General features: G+C 45.8%; 1 long non-coding RNA gene across 1 annotated transcript; it reads left to right on the top strand.

Annotated features, from left to right (window-relative positions):
- The first annotated feature begins 10,206 nt into the window (after nt 1–10,206).
- LOC123282115 (uncharacterized) lies at nt 10,207–14,513 on the top strand. Its single transcript, XR_006522077.2, has 3 exons — nt 10,207–10,535; nt 10,735–11,122; nt 14,126–14,513. It is a non-coding gene; the product is annotated as an uncharacterized lncRNA (long non-coding RNA).
- The last annotated feature ends 651 nt before the right edge of the window (nt 14,514–15,164 follow it).

The raw sequence follows: 15,164 nt of genomic DNA, 5'->3' as shown, positions 1-15,164 counted from the left end.
TTGACTGAGGTACCCAGAGGTCAGCAGCTGACACCGGCAGGGATCATAGAAAGCAATTCAGCGAGCCTGGTTCCTGTCAATCGGAGACGTTTCATCTTGCTTAAGTTACGTTCTTAGTGTCTGTGTAACCACGTCAAGTAAAACTGCACACTCTCTTGGTCATAGTCCTTACACTATTTATTTATCCACCGGGCCCTTTGATGTCTTGATTATATCTGACTTGCCTGGATTTAAAGTTCAGTGGCCAGAAGCCAGGGCCAGGTCTCCCTATGTTCCGAGGAAGCCAGAAAGCAACACGATTACAGGGAAAGCAGGGGGTCCCAGGAAAAGGGCTTCCCTGGCCTACTCCTAAATGGATGGATGATTCCCAGGGCGGCGTGGGGACCAAGAAAAGGGATCATCTTCACCTCTGCCCCACCTCCACCCCTTCGCTGTAAAAGCCTTACTTCTTATTACTTTAATTAAGTTCCTGACGTCATCGCTGGTGAAGGCTTTGTATTCATGCAGCCTTGCAGAAAACAGCCCAGAACCCACAACAGCAGCAGTAAACACGAGACCTCAGTCTCCACCAGCCATTAAAACGTTGATGTTATTACATGCAACATGGCAGGCTCAAACTTTACCTGAGGCCATGGCACCTGGTTGTGCCTGTCTTGTCTTCCTGTTCCTCCTTCCCCACCCTGAGGTGTCCCTCCACCCACGCAACGATTGACACCCTAGCTTCCCCAACCCTAGCACAGCTGCTCTCTCCTTGCAGGGACAGCCTTCAGCGGTTCCCTGTTGCCCTGGTGGCCCAGCTCAGGGATCACCGCCCGGAAGTGGGGTGCTGAGCCCCACGGAACAGCCGTTGGAGCGGGGCCCCCCACGTCCTGCCCCCAGACAGAGCAGAGACAGGGCTGGTCCTGGAGGAACCCACCCTTGAAAGAAGCAAAGTGCGTTTCAGGGCACAACAGTGAGTTATCACCGGGAAGTCATTTGCGGATCTCTAACACGGGGAACTTGTTCTATTTCTGGCTCTCACCAAAAAGAGCCGCTGGTCCAAAGATCTCACGTGGTTTTCTACTAAAGACAATAGAGACGCTAATTTTCAATATAATCCATGAGAAGATCTTCAAGTCAGCAGGAGTGACTCGGCTCTTGAATCTGATCCATAGGAATAGCTTGAATTTCTAAAGAACATTCTATTCTAGCTCACGAAGCACTTCCTGAACATTTCTGCATCAGGCCTTGGAGGCAGGTGAGGCAGCTGGAGGAGACCAGGTTTGACCAGGGCTTCCAGCAGCTGGTGCTGTTGCTGCCTCTTAGTTAATATCAGCCCTGATATCGGTTCCCCTTCAGTGAACCTGTCATGTATGGGGTTAAAACTAAAAACCTGCATTCCTGGTTCCCTGGGCCTTTAGTTACACTCATATATAAATGTTTGCGTCTTTAGTCTCTGACTCTCTGAGCTCTACAACCAAATAGAAGTTACAGATTGTTAGGGGCCGGCCCGGTAGCGGAGTAGTTAAGTTCACGCGCTCCGCTGCTGCGGCCCAGGGTTTCACCAGTTTGAATCCTGGGCGCGGACATGGCACTGCTCATCAGGCCATGTTAGGGCGGCATCCCACATGCCACAACTAGAAGGACCTGCAGCTAGGATATACAACTATGTACTGGGGGGATTTGGGGAGATAAAGCAGAAAAAAAAAAGATTGGCAACAGTTGTTAGCTCAAGTGCCAATCTTTAAAAAAAAAAAAAAAGAAAAGTTACAGATTGTTAAAGCCCAGATGGCCTCACGCTGGGCTCCCACTAAAGTTGTAGCTGATCCCAGGACCTTAAAGTTCTTTTGCAGAGAATCTAATGTGCAGGAAATATCAAGAAACCGAAGCTTCCCGGACCCAACTCCTCAGCTCCCTGACATCAGAGTCTACCTTCCACCACGGAGATGAAGAGTCAAGGACACTCCTCTGAGAAATCCTTTGTCTCCTCCTCTGGAAGCAGCCCCAGCTGCAGGCAGATGGGAAAATGCCAACCAAGAAGGCCATAGCCCCCCTGCCCTACCTAAAACCCCAAATTAAAACCCCTACCTGTTTCTTAACGGGGAGCAAGCAACTTTTGGGGCACTAGCCCTTGCTTTGCTTCCTCTGCCTGGCAAAGACTTCCCTTTTTCTGCCAAGACTCTGTTCTCATTATTTGGATTGACATTGGGATCAGAGACTGACTTTTGGTAACAGGGTGGCCCGCTGCTGGAGTGGGAGTGTTTGAAGAGCACTCGTACTAACCAAGTTCCATTCCAACAAAACTGCACAAAATGCATAGCTACTTTTAAGACTTTGCACACTTCATTCAGCAAATACTTATTAAGCCCCTCCTATATGCCAATCTCTGGGTGGGCACTGAGGATACCGTCAAGAAGAAATAGACGAAAGTCATGGTCCCCTTAAATTCTAATGGACAAGATACTCATTAATCTGTAATCAGGCAAAATAAAGGTCAAGTTGCAACTTCTAAAGGTATAGGATGCTGACTTAGTCAAGGAGAGCTTCCCAGAGGAAGAGACTCCTGGGCTGAGATATGGAGGGCTGGGGCAGGGGGAGGGGAAAGACGGGAACAATATTACAAGGAGAGGGACCCTGTGATAGGCAGGCTGTGGACGGTAAAGGGCGCTAAGAAGACAGCCTGGGGGAGCACAGGGCACTGCAGCGTGGGACGGGCAGGATGAGGCTGGGGAGGGAACGGGGCACCAACACGCGGGGGTTTGTAGGATGGCTCACAGAGCTGCGTCGGCAGCATTAGGGTAACAGGAAGCCGTTGATGGGGACCATCATGATGGGACGGATATTTTGAAACATCGTGCTGTGGGATTGTGAGAGGCAGGATCAGAGCAGGGAAAGGTAAACGAGTTAAGGTGTTATTGAAGCAATTCACGTGAGAGAGAATGAGAGCCAAGACGAGAGTGGTGGGATCGAGAGGGCGAGAAATGGGACGATTCCAGAAGCAGAAGGAAAAACCAACAGGAGTTAATCCATATCGATTGGATATGGGAAATGATGTCAAGGTGTCCTTTTTAAAAGAATACTTTGTGCTCTGATGATATTCACTTAAAATAGTTTTACATATATGTAGACATATATATATAAACAGGTGTCTGGTTTCATGACTTATGCTCCCAAAGGCAAGTTGTATCAGGCTCTTTCTGTGAACCGTGGTGAAGTTCTCAGAGTCAGAATCTGTGAAGGGCTCCAGCAGGTTCTCACAGCTTATGGAGCAGCCATTACCCTCCAGCATCTTACATATCTCAAGGCATAACCATATCAGACCTGACTGGCTCTTTAACGCTCTGAGTGTCTAAGTAACTGGCCCAAAGTGATGACGGAGCCATGATTTACTGCTAAAGACAGAACCAGGGAGGAATTGAGATATCTTGGCTCAGGAAGGACATTACTATTCCCAGAATCTAAGAGTTAATATCATATCAGTTTACAGAGGAGAAGTAAAACGGCATTCAAAGGAATGTTCATTAGCGTGCCAATGAATCACTGTTGAAGGAGAAAGATGAGGGGCATTAATCACTTCGAGGAGAAATATTTTTATGCTTTAAGGTATTTAAAGATACTTTAAGGTATTTTTAAAGCCTGAATGTGGAAATCAATCCAGTTGCGTGTTGAAGAATAAAAATTTCCCCAAGTTCAAACCGACATCATGAAGCTAATGCTTTTTATTTCCTTCAGCAAATATTTATTTAAGTGAACTACCTCAGGAGAGTTGCTTAACATTTTGGGTCTCAGTTTCCACATTAGTAAAAAAAGAGATAATAACAGTATCTGTTTCATAGGAGTGTTATAAGGATCAAGTGGGTTAATTCACATAGCATACTTAGACAGACTAGTCCTGGCGCCTGGCTGCCTCTTCAACACCATCTTGGGCCACTCTCCCCAAACTGTCACCTAACCACAGTTAGCCTTCTTTTTCTTTCCTCAAAGCCTTCTGATATGCATTTGCCTTCATGAAAATGCTCTGTCTCTGGCTGGCTTACATCCACCCTTCACATGTTGTCAGAGCGAGGACAGTGGAAAAAGATACAAGGGACAAAGCTGACCACACACACACACACAGAGGATGTAAGCCTGTGTGTGCGTCTGCACACATACACACACTTACATATGTGTATACACCAGCAGTACAGCGCTGTTAGCAGCAGAGGCAGTGTCTACACGAAATCCGGGTGTTCCAAAAAAAGCATGAGATCCTCGTGCAGGAAGTAGCCACCCTAATTTCCTCTATATGAACCTGACCTTTATAAGAATATCTCATCCTGTTATGGTCCCTGATGTGTTGGGTTTTTTAAAATGCAATTGTGAATGTGTTAGGGAGTTTCCAAAAAAGTGTACCATAAATTATTAAAAGCATGAAAAATCAGTCCTGTGAAAGAAAGTTGTAATGATTGGAAGAAAGACAAGACTAACAGATGACCAAATGCCTCCCTTTAGAATTACAAGTAGATGCTGTTTCTGGGAATGCTGTGTCTGTGGAAGACAGAAGGAGGCAGCTTCCTCGTGCAACGACACGGACCATTTTTTAACAATACAGCGCACCAACAGCGGGATTCTTGGTATCTAAAACATCTAGATTATCTTCCCTTGGATTTAGAACCTGCCAGCCTAGGGTTGTGTGAGTGAGTCAATAGCAGAGCCCTACCACCAACCAGCTGTGTGACATTGGACAAGGAATTAATCTCTCAAAGTCTCAATTTTCTTTTCCGCCAAATAGAATAATAATATCTACCTCATAGATTTTTGTTAAGTTTAAATTAGATAATCATTCGTTCTTGGCTTTTAGTAACAATTCAAGGAAGCTGCCTCCATTATCCACTTCCTACCTCACTCCCCTCAAAGTTGTTCTGTTAAAAACAAGACAACAGGCCCCAAATGGAGTCATTCATGCTGAGCCCCAATCACCAAACCAAGACTTAACTTAATTACAATTTTGGCTCTCCCAGAACTGGAATCTTAAACCAGTCGAGCAGGAGTCCCCTGGTCAGCACTAGCTTGACAATCTGCCTGATAGACCGTGCCATCCCCGAAAAGGAAGCGACCTTGCAAAAACCCACCCACCTTTTTCGGGTGGAACTTCCTTGTTCCTGCTCCCCTCTGCCTGTAAAAGTCTTTCATTTTGTCCAGCTCCTCGGAGCTCCTTTCGATCTGCTAGATTGGATGCTACCCAATTCATGAGTCACAGAATAAAGTCAATAAGATCTTTAAAATTTACTCAGTTGAATTTTGGTTTTTAACAGGATTAAGAAATTGTGATCAAGAAGTACATTTTATTTTTACATAAGCTATATCTAAGAATCATGAGGGCAAAAAATACTGTATCTTTAAGGAAATTGATCTGCAAATGATACATTTGGAAAGAAGATGAATTTGTTCCAGAAGGATCATTTTAAAGAAAAAGAAGAGGCTTAAAAGGTAGGAAAGTCATCCTTGATGGACAAGCAGTAGTCCATAAGATCAATAAAAATGTTTAAGCCGTCAGCAATCTGGCTAATTCACACGGCTGATTGACTGGGAGAAGGAAGGTTGAGGAGTTAAATTTAGATAAAGACACAGACTCTTCCTTAGAGAAAGCTTGAACAGAAAGATTGCACCACACATTTTTGAGTGATGGATCGAAACAGAAAGATGTAAGCATCTTTTGTCCTTATCTTTTAAGTAAAGCTGTACAAATGGTACATTCTTAAGGAATAGAGTAAGTGGCGATAAACCATGTGTTTTCTGACACAACCTGGAAAATTAGTGTCAATGTCTGCCGTGGGGCCTCCAGACCCTGGGAGGATCCATAAAGCTGATGCATCAAAATCACAACCGATGACAGAGTTGATTGGTTTCTTTGACGTCAGGTCCATTGTTCATGCAGAGTTCATTCCTGGAGGTCAAACAGTCAAACATAAGTTGAACTTATGTGGAAATTCCAAACCATTTGATAGATTCTCAAAAAGAGGGAAATTCTAGCTTAAGCTCCAACTCAAACTGTGCCTTTGTAAAGTACTTTTGATTTAAAAAAAAAAAAAAAAAAAGACAAGATGCCCTCCTTGACCCGAATTTAGTCAGGCTTCTCTGAACCTTTTTCTCAACTAGGCCTCAATCTTTGGACATTCATGCTCATCTTTGCCCCATTTTAGCAAAAACCCTGCTAAGTCGGTTTAGCAGGAACCCCACCCTCAATATCTGATCAGAGTCCTCATGCCCTCCCCTTGGCATCTGATCATCCTGGCCTGCCTTCAGCAAGAATCCTATTAAGTCAGTTCAGCCAGAATCCCCTTCATCCCTAGTGTAATTTCAGTGATTTTCCATCCACTGGCCCCCAAGCTATGACTTGGCCCTGCTGTGGCCAGAATTGAGCTCAGTTCTATACTGAGATGTCCCTTCCCCTATTGCTATGATAGTTCTGGAATAAAACCTATTTTCACCACTGTAAATTCTGTCCAGCTTTAGTTTCCTTTAACACTTCCCAGGCTGATCACACACCTATTCCCCAGTCTTGGCTCCAATTACTTCTAACTGTTCCTCCAAATCAAATACATCTCCCTTTATTGGTGAGATTCCCCACCAATAAAGACGTGTGAAAGTCTGTCTGCGTTGTAGGCTTAGAAAGTACAAACAAGGGGCTGGCCCCGTGGCCGAGTGGTTAAGTTCGCGCGCTCCGCTGCAGGCGGCCCAGTGTTTCGTTGGTTCGAATCCTGGGTGCGGACATGGCACTGCTCATCGGACCATGCTGAGGCAGCGTCCCACATGCCACAACTAGAAGGACTCACAACGAAGAGTACACAACTATGTACCGGGGGGCTTTGGGGAGAAAAAGGAAAAAATAAAATCTTAAAAAAAAAAAAAAAAAAGAAAGTACAAACAAAAGAGGAGTTGTGGAAACCTTCACATTGGTTGAACGAATGATCCCAGGTGACTGCTTTAAAGGTGACAATGGTTCTTTGACTGTGTGCGTTTAGTTTTTTAAAGATTATACTACTTCCTATCACAGCTCTTGTACACATTAGGTAAGTCACAGATGCATGGCATCCAATTCCTTGAACTAACTTGACTGAGGGTCTTAAGTGGAGTCATCTCCAGTTTGACTTCCTAGCTCACTTCTGCAGACTCTCAGCCTTTAAATAAAGCTCCTTTTTAACTCTTTGGTCTCTGACAAAGCGAAGCTGTTTCTGTGTGAGTTCTCCAGTCTTCTTTACCCTCACTTTCTTTTAGGCCAACCGCAGTCTAAGGAGAAGGCAGAGATGGAGAGACACGGGGGTGGGGGTGGGGGCAGGGGCATATTTTTACTAATATGCATACTGATCACATCCCAGGATCTCATACCTTGCCTTAGACTTTCTCTCTCTCTCTCCCCTTCTCTCTCCCTCTCTCTCTCTCCCTCTCTCCATCCCCCCATCTCTCCATCTCTCCTTCTCCCTCTCTCTCCATCTCTCCATCTCTCTCTCTCTCCCACTCCCCACTCTCTCCCTCTCTCTCTCTCCCTCTTTCCACACCCCCATCTCTCCATCTCTCCATCTCTCTCTCTCTCCCACTCCTCACTCTCTCCCTCTCTCTCCCTCTCTCTCTGTCTCACTCTCTTTCTCTCTCTCCGTCTCTCCATCTCTCCGTCTCTTCGTCTCTCTGTCTCTCCACTTTTGATTCCCCTGAGCTGCCGCATCCTGTTCAGAGTACGTCTGTCTCTTTGCCAGCCTTTCCCCCACCTCCATCAGCAGTTTGTCCCGAAGTTTGGTGAGCATCTGTCATTCTAAGCACCCTACAGACCTTCACCCTCAGCCATCCCCAGTCATCCCCTGGGCCCTCAGTCTCACATGCTAGGGCCCCTGGGCCCCCTAACTCCACTCTCCGGTCACTTCTGCCCTCAATCCCACCCCCACTAACAAGGCAAAGCACCAGAGGCATCGTTCTTCTCAATATAACCATTAGCCTTTTGTGAACTTAATTTTTCTTTCCTTTCTTAAAAAAAGAGATTTTTCACTATAAGCAATCAGGGTTTAGATTGCCCATTCTGTCCGAGAGAAGTCCAGATAAGACAATACGGGGACAAGAGTTCATTTGGTCAGTCTTGGCCTTCCGAACGTCAGGTGCTAGTTTAGCCCAAGGTGAGCCAGCGCTGGGCCAGGCTCCCGCTGTCTTCCAGCGGTCCAGCCATGAGCCCGCTGGCCTCTTCAGGCTGCTCAGCCCTCAGGCACAGCCTGGCCCCTGGAGTCGAGGCTCCAGAAGCCACCCAGCCAGTGGGAGCAGCAAGGTTTGCGGTAAGGTGAGAGGGCTGCCAGCACTGAGTACATCTAAAGCCCCTTCTGTTGTTTTCCTTCAAATAACTTCCAAAGGGGAATCTCTTAGAAAAATCGGAGAGCATTCAAAGAACAAAGATGTGAAAGGGGCTGGGAAATAGGACCCATGAGGAATGGGAAAAAGAAACTATGATTCTTAGTCTGAGGAAGAGAAAACTAGAGGCCATTTAACAATGCCCGCAAGGTTTAAAGGGATATTCCTCAGAGGCTGGAGACCAGCTGTTCACCGTCTCCAGTGAGGACGGAACAAAAGGAATCGCTTCAGCTTCCACATGAATGATTTCAGCTAGAAAACCATCTCTGCCAACGAGGACGTGGGACTTAGGATAAGTTATCCAGGGAGATCGCGGCCTCTCCTCCCCTTCGAAAAGCCAAGGGGCCCATCTTCCTGGGCAGGTCAGGGGAGATCCTGTCAGCCAAGGGGAGGAGAGGACCTGTGTCCGCTGTCTCACCAGCCACGTGAGTCTATGACCCTGTTTTACAAATAGCGGGCGCTTTTGTCCTCGCAGTGTGTCCCACAGCATAATAGTTTTTTGGACTCTGGCATTTGCAGAATTGAGTCGGGGAAGAGGTAAAAGAGAAGGCATGCAAGGAATGAGAAAAAGGAAGAGAAATTGATTCATTTTCCATGGGAGAGGCAGGGAGAAACGGCAAATAACTAAACGTGGGCCCTTAGTAACTGTCCATTTCTAAAGTAAGAATCTCTTACTTTTTCATATGAAAATTACCTTCCACCTAAACACACTAATTGGCCATTCTTTCAGGTTTCCTGGCACCCCTTTGTGTGCCCTCTTTACGCTTTGAATATTAGCTTGTTGCAGGTTCCTGCACAACAAAAGCCACTGACAGATTCTGACTGTCAAATACGATGCTGTACAAATCCAGAATCGAAATCTTTGGTATGCCATTACCCATCTATTAAACTCAAACCCAGCACCTCTTCCTAGATATTTTTCTTATTTTTAATTCCTTAAGACCCGTGAGTGTCTCTCCGGCCTTCAGCCTTCCTCATTAAGTCCAGCCCCAAGGGCTGACTCCTGTGTCCCCAGAGTCAGCATCTTTGATCCGAAGGGCATCCAGGGACTGCCATGTCCACTGGCTGAAATGCCACCTCTCCATGGACAGCAGGGCCACTCCAGAAGCTGGCCAGTGGCCACAGCACTCATGGAATGGGGGAATGACATTGTCTGTCTCTGGCACCTCCTCTCACTCAGAGCAGGCCCTGAGGATGATGACAGGAAGGAAGGGACGTTGTGTTTGAGTCTCATCCAGTGTCCAGTGGTCTGCCTCTGGGGCGGCCACACTCAGGACCACCTTCCCCAGGCAGCTGCAATTGCAGGTCCCAGGCTGGGACCCCACCAGAGCTGGACCTTCTCTGTCTTGTCCACTGTGTGTTCTCCCTGGCGCCCAGAACAGTCCCTGGCACACAGTAGGAGAGCAATCAATATTAATATTCACGGACCGAACAAACAGATGCCAGAGCAGGAACAGGCCTTGGAGAGCTTCCATTCCCACCCTCATTCCAGACAGAGAAAGTGCGGCTCAAGGCCTTTCCCAGACCTGTCAGAATCCTTGAAGATCTATCTGCACTGTCTCATTCCCTCGCCACTGGAAATAAATACCTTTCTGAGGAATTAGTCCACGCTAAAATGTTAATGGGGGCTAATGGCTTAGTGTGTGGTTTTCTCTCTCTCTGACTCTAGGCCTGAGGCTGACCTCCCCCCAGACCCTCTTGCACCAGCGCCCCCCTTGCCGGGCAATGGGCTTTTACCCCCAGACACAGAGAAGAAAGGAGGCTCCTCCTTCGCCGCGCCTGAATTCTTGAGTTGATGCCAAGAAACAGCCAGCTGGAGCAGAACGGGTTGAGATTAAAGTTTCACACGTCTGCCAAGGACAGATTCTGCTGGCTGCCCCAGGAACTCACACAGCCTTGCCTAAGTAGAGTGAACACAGAGCTAGCCCTCACAAGATGCAGGAAGCAAGAGAGTGACATGCAGGGGCCGGAGGAGCCCTGCCATCACCTGCCCTGGGACTGCCAGCCAGCCCGCACCCAAGGAGCCAGGCGGTGCTGAGGTGAGAGACACAGGGAAAACCAACTGCGTGGTGGCACTTTCAGCTCCCAAACCTGGTGCTGCATGTCCCAGAACCACCTGGGAGCTTTTTAAAAGCCGATCTGCTGTGCCCTGGCCCAGATCCACCAAGTGCATCAGAATCTCAGAGGTAGGCCCCAGAATCTGTGTTTTTAATACTGTAAGTCATTCTGTACAACCCAGTTTGGGAATAACTTCCCCACAGGCCAACGGACCTGCCTCCTCTCCCCGTCTTCTACAGCTCATTTCTCCCCACGGGAAGGGAACTGGACTCATCAAGTTACACTAGCTGACTGTCCGTGTCACTAAGCCTTTTCTGTGGTTTCCAGGATGAGCCCAAGTCTGTGCTCCTCGGGCTCACATGTGAGTGGACAGCCCGAAGCCAGAATCTCCCCTGAGGAAGCGACGTGAGTTTGACTTCTCCTCTGTTGTGAGTTAGGAGATGAAAGGCAAGTGCAAAAAATTATTCAATTCAAGACATGCCAGCTGCCTCTCTATCTTGGAGAGGGGGGCAAAGGTGAGTAAGCCACGTGCTTAATCTCGGGAGCTGAGCATGTACGCGGCTGAGCAGGAAGAGGATGCTGGTGGAAGCAGCAGTTCCTGGGTGGAAGCCATCTTTGTTGGGACTGTGCTCTGGGAGGAGTACGCTCAATCAGAACCTGAAAAGTAAGGTTCCTTAGACTGTGCCTGCAGGCCCTGCACCCAAGCATATTCCAGGTGAGGGGACAGCCAAGGATTTCTGGGGTTAGCTTTCTCAGTTTCTCTGCTCGGCTGGCTCCAGCCCTCTCCAGCGCCCATTCACCCAGAGCTGGGCTCTTGACTGATTCCATGGGTTGGAGCCCTTGTGCTTAAGCTCCACTGGAGGATCTGAGGCTCCATCTCCTTGTGTGGCCGAGATGTTGTTTTGACACCTGCCCTTGACTCCAGTTCCTTCTTTGGCTTCTCTCTCCCCTTCTAGGATTCCCTGAATCCTAGTCTCTCTGCCTCACAGCCTCTAATCCACTGCTCCACTTCATCTGTGGCAGGCTGCCAATTCCCACTGTCACTACCCTCCCCCACCTGTTGCCTCTTGCTGGCTCTCCATAACCCTGGCCACCTGCCCTCGGAAAGGTCACTCTCCCCCGCCACCCCCACCTCCTGATACTATGCTCTGCCTGCTTCATTTCCTGCTGTTCCCTTCATCTGTCATTCCTCCCTCCCCCACCCCACATCCCTTATTCTATCTCTAATGGAAGCAGCTGATAATATGAATCTTCCATTGAAAGGGCACACTTAGAGGATTTTATGTTATAAATGAACTCCATGTCTTCTTTCTTTACTATTACTGCCATGCAATTAGTTGCCCTTTTAACCAAAGATTTCTCCTAAAACAATGCCCTTTTTTTAAGCAATGCCCTCCTAATGTTTTCATCTCTGTAAGTTTTCTATTCTTTGATAATAATGGCAGTTGCTGCTTCGTTTATAGACCTAAAGAGCTCGAGAATGTTCTTTTATAGGAATTCTCAACCTTCACTACACCTCATAATTACCTGGGATGCTTTTAAAAAACACAATGCCTGGCCTCCACCTTCAGACGCTTCAGTCAGTTGGTCTGAAGTTGGGCTCTGCATCAATATTTTAAATATACTTTCCAGAAGAGGCTAATGTGCAGCTAGGCTTGAGATTCACTGATTTCTAGGAAAATCACTCATGATAAATGTATATTCAAATAGTCAAGTCCTGGAAGTCTTGATTTAAAGCAGCACTTCCTAATCACATCCTTTTGAGGCAAGGCAAAAGATCCTGAAGCTCACCCTACCCCACTCATTCCCAATTACCAGTGGGAAAGAATTCTGTGATAAAGAATTGAAAGGTGACAAAGACGTGATTTCCCATTCTAAAGCAATGCTATACGTACCTTCAAGGTAACCCCCCAACTTTATAATTTGCTAGTGTTTTGTAAGTTACGTAAAGAACACAAGTTATTCAGTGAACACATTCACTGGAAGCATATCACCGATGATCTGTCCCTGGGCAAGTAAATGTGAGGGAGATTATATATATTCATCAGCTTCAGCAATAGGCATGTGGATGCCTAGCGCTGGAATGATAGCACATCCACACGTGGATTAGAGACTAGCTACTGGGAAATAATAGGCCAAAAATAATGATGATGAGAACAGGCACCATGAGCATTATCAACAGCACCAAACATCACTTAAACTAACAAGACTTTATTATTTAAAAGCATGACTAGCAGCCATTTGAAATCACAGCCACATGTACACAAGCGATAAAAGGCATCCTTTGCCCAGTTTGCAAGCATTCCTCGAGTGCCTGCACAGTACTTGCTTAATGTTACGACACAATCAGCGCGGCAGACAACATCTTAGAATATGGATGTCGTAGCATTAGTAAGTGCTGGCAATGAAATGGACTTAATATGAAACATAACTAGTCAATTACTCACTAAGTAGGTTAATGGTCAGGAGCTTTATAATTGAACATAAAAATGAAAATCAATGAAATTTTGCCTCATTTGCCCAAAAGAATCCCCCCAAAAGCACATATATTTTTTAATCTGTATCAGTCCATAAGGAGAACTCTCCTGGTCAAGGATCACACTATGAGATTCCTAGTTTTTTGAGGGATGAAATTTCTGTCTTTTGAGACAGGAAATAGGGTTTTTTGGGTTTTATTTTAATGCACATTCAGGTATAAATTTGACCTGCTTGGTTATAAATACCCCCAGGAGCAAACATCTTTTATTCTAATGAATATATTTTTATTCACCTAATCTTTCAGACAAAAAATCATGTCTTTAATCATTGAGAAGGTGTACATACCAAGTGATAAAAAAAATCACTTTGAATAGAAAATTTTCCAAAGTGAAATTTGGCATAGCCTGAAGAACTTATCCAAGTCTTTGATGGAAAACAATTTTTCCCCCAAAATGGCAATTTCTTTTCTTTTCTTTTTTTTTAAAGATTGGCACCTGGGCTAACAACTGTTGCCAATCTTTCTTTTTTTTTTTTTTATGCTTTATCTCCCCAAACCCCCCCGGCACACAGTTGTATATCTTAGTTGCATGTCCTTCGAGTTGTGGGATGTGGGACGCCGCCTCAACGTGGCCTGACGAGCGGTGCCATGTCTGAGCCCAGGATCCGAACCCTGGGCCGCTGCAGCAGAGCGCGCAGACTTAACCACTCGGCCACAGAGCCAGCCGCAAAATGACAATTTCTGAAGATTAAGAAATAGAAAAAAAATCAGCCTAAAAAAATAGAACCAGTATAAATCAGTATAATCCAGATGAAATAAGACCAGTAAGATATGAATATTAAAAAATCCAGAAAACCTTAGAAAATCTAGAGTTTCTGAGCCCTTTTGCAAAGATACTAGAATTTTAAGACTTAGCTGAAATGGAAAAATAAAAGCTTAATTTTTTTTCATTCTCATTCTCTCACTTTTCAGAAACAAAGTAGCCGCCAGGTCCTGAAACTTTAAGAGCCTGCAATTTGTGCGTAATTACTTTAATAAATATAAAACATATCCTATAAAACCCTCACACACTCCTGGTGGGAATGCAAACTGGTGCAGCCACTATGGAAAACAGTATGGGGATTCTTCAAAAACTAAAAATAGAAATACCATATGACCCAGCCATCCCACTACTGGGTATCTACCCAAACAACTTGAAATCCACAATCCAAAGTAACACATGCACTCCTGTGTTCATTGCAGCACTATTCACAATAGCCAAGACATGGAAACAATCCAGGTGCCCATCGACTGATGATTGGATAAAGAAGATGTGGTATATGTATGCAATGGAATACTACTCGGCCATAAAAAAGACAAAATCATCCCATTTGCAACACCATGGATGGACCTGGAGGGAATTATGGTTAGCGAGATAAGCCAGACTGAGAAAGACAAACACCAGATGATTTCACTCATATGTGGAATATAAACAAATATATGGACAAAGAAAACAGTTCAGTGGTTACCAGGGGAAGGGGGGTGGCACGGGGAGTGAAGGGGAGCACTTATGTGGTGACAGACAAGAAATAATGTACAACTGAAATTTCACAATGATGTAAACTTACGAACTCAATAAAAAAATTTTTTTAAATAATAAAGCTGCTGGACATTTGTGTACAAGTTAAATATGTATATATATATATATATATCCTATAAATACAACACAATTTAAGGCATTCTAATTCTGCAAGTTTAAAACTAAGGTGAGAATTGCTATTTTTAAGTTTTTGGAGAACAGGAAGTTCGTATGGTTTTTCTCTCAGGACCTTCCAATACCTGGCACAATACTTTTTATATTACAGATATTACCGAGACGTAGTGCTGACGTGGCTTAGTGCTTGCGGAGCAGGAAAGATCCTAAGCATAACGGACCCCAAAGAGCCATCTCCCAGAAGTCACCATCAGCGCCACAGCTTGGAAAGGACACTCGTCCCAGGGAGTCAGGATGGCGGAGCAGTCTAAGGAACCCGGTCCCTTCTGGGAAGGAAGGGACTCCTGCAGTCAGTTCCTGGCACCTGTATGTAACACAGCTTTGCCTCAAAGCTCACCGGAACAAGCAACCCCACATGTTTTGTGGGACTCATAGCGACTACTGCTTTCCAACAAGGACTCTGTGATGCAGCAACCGAACCCACATCTGAAAGGAGTAAAGCTCGAGCTTTCTAGGGTTTTGCTCCTTTTATAAGATAATCGAACCCATTCTCTCACCACTCACCAGTATTTGCCAAATGACTTAGTC

Source organism: Equus asinus, chromosome 29, assembly GCF_041296235.1.
Source record: "Equus asinus isolate D_3611 breed Donkey chromosome 29, EquAss-T2T_v2, whole genome shotgun sequence".
In the NCBI taxonomy this organism is placed as follows: domain Eukaryota; kingdom Metazoa; phylum Chordata; class Mammalia; order Perissodactyla; family Equidae; genus Equus; species Equus asinus.
The sequence above is the reverse complement of the archived record's forward strand: the minus strand, read 5'-3'. Positions and strand labels throughout refer to the sequence as shown.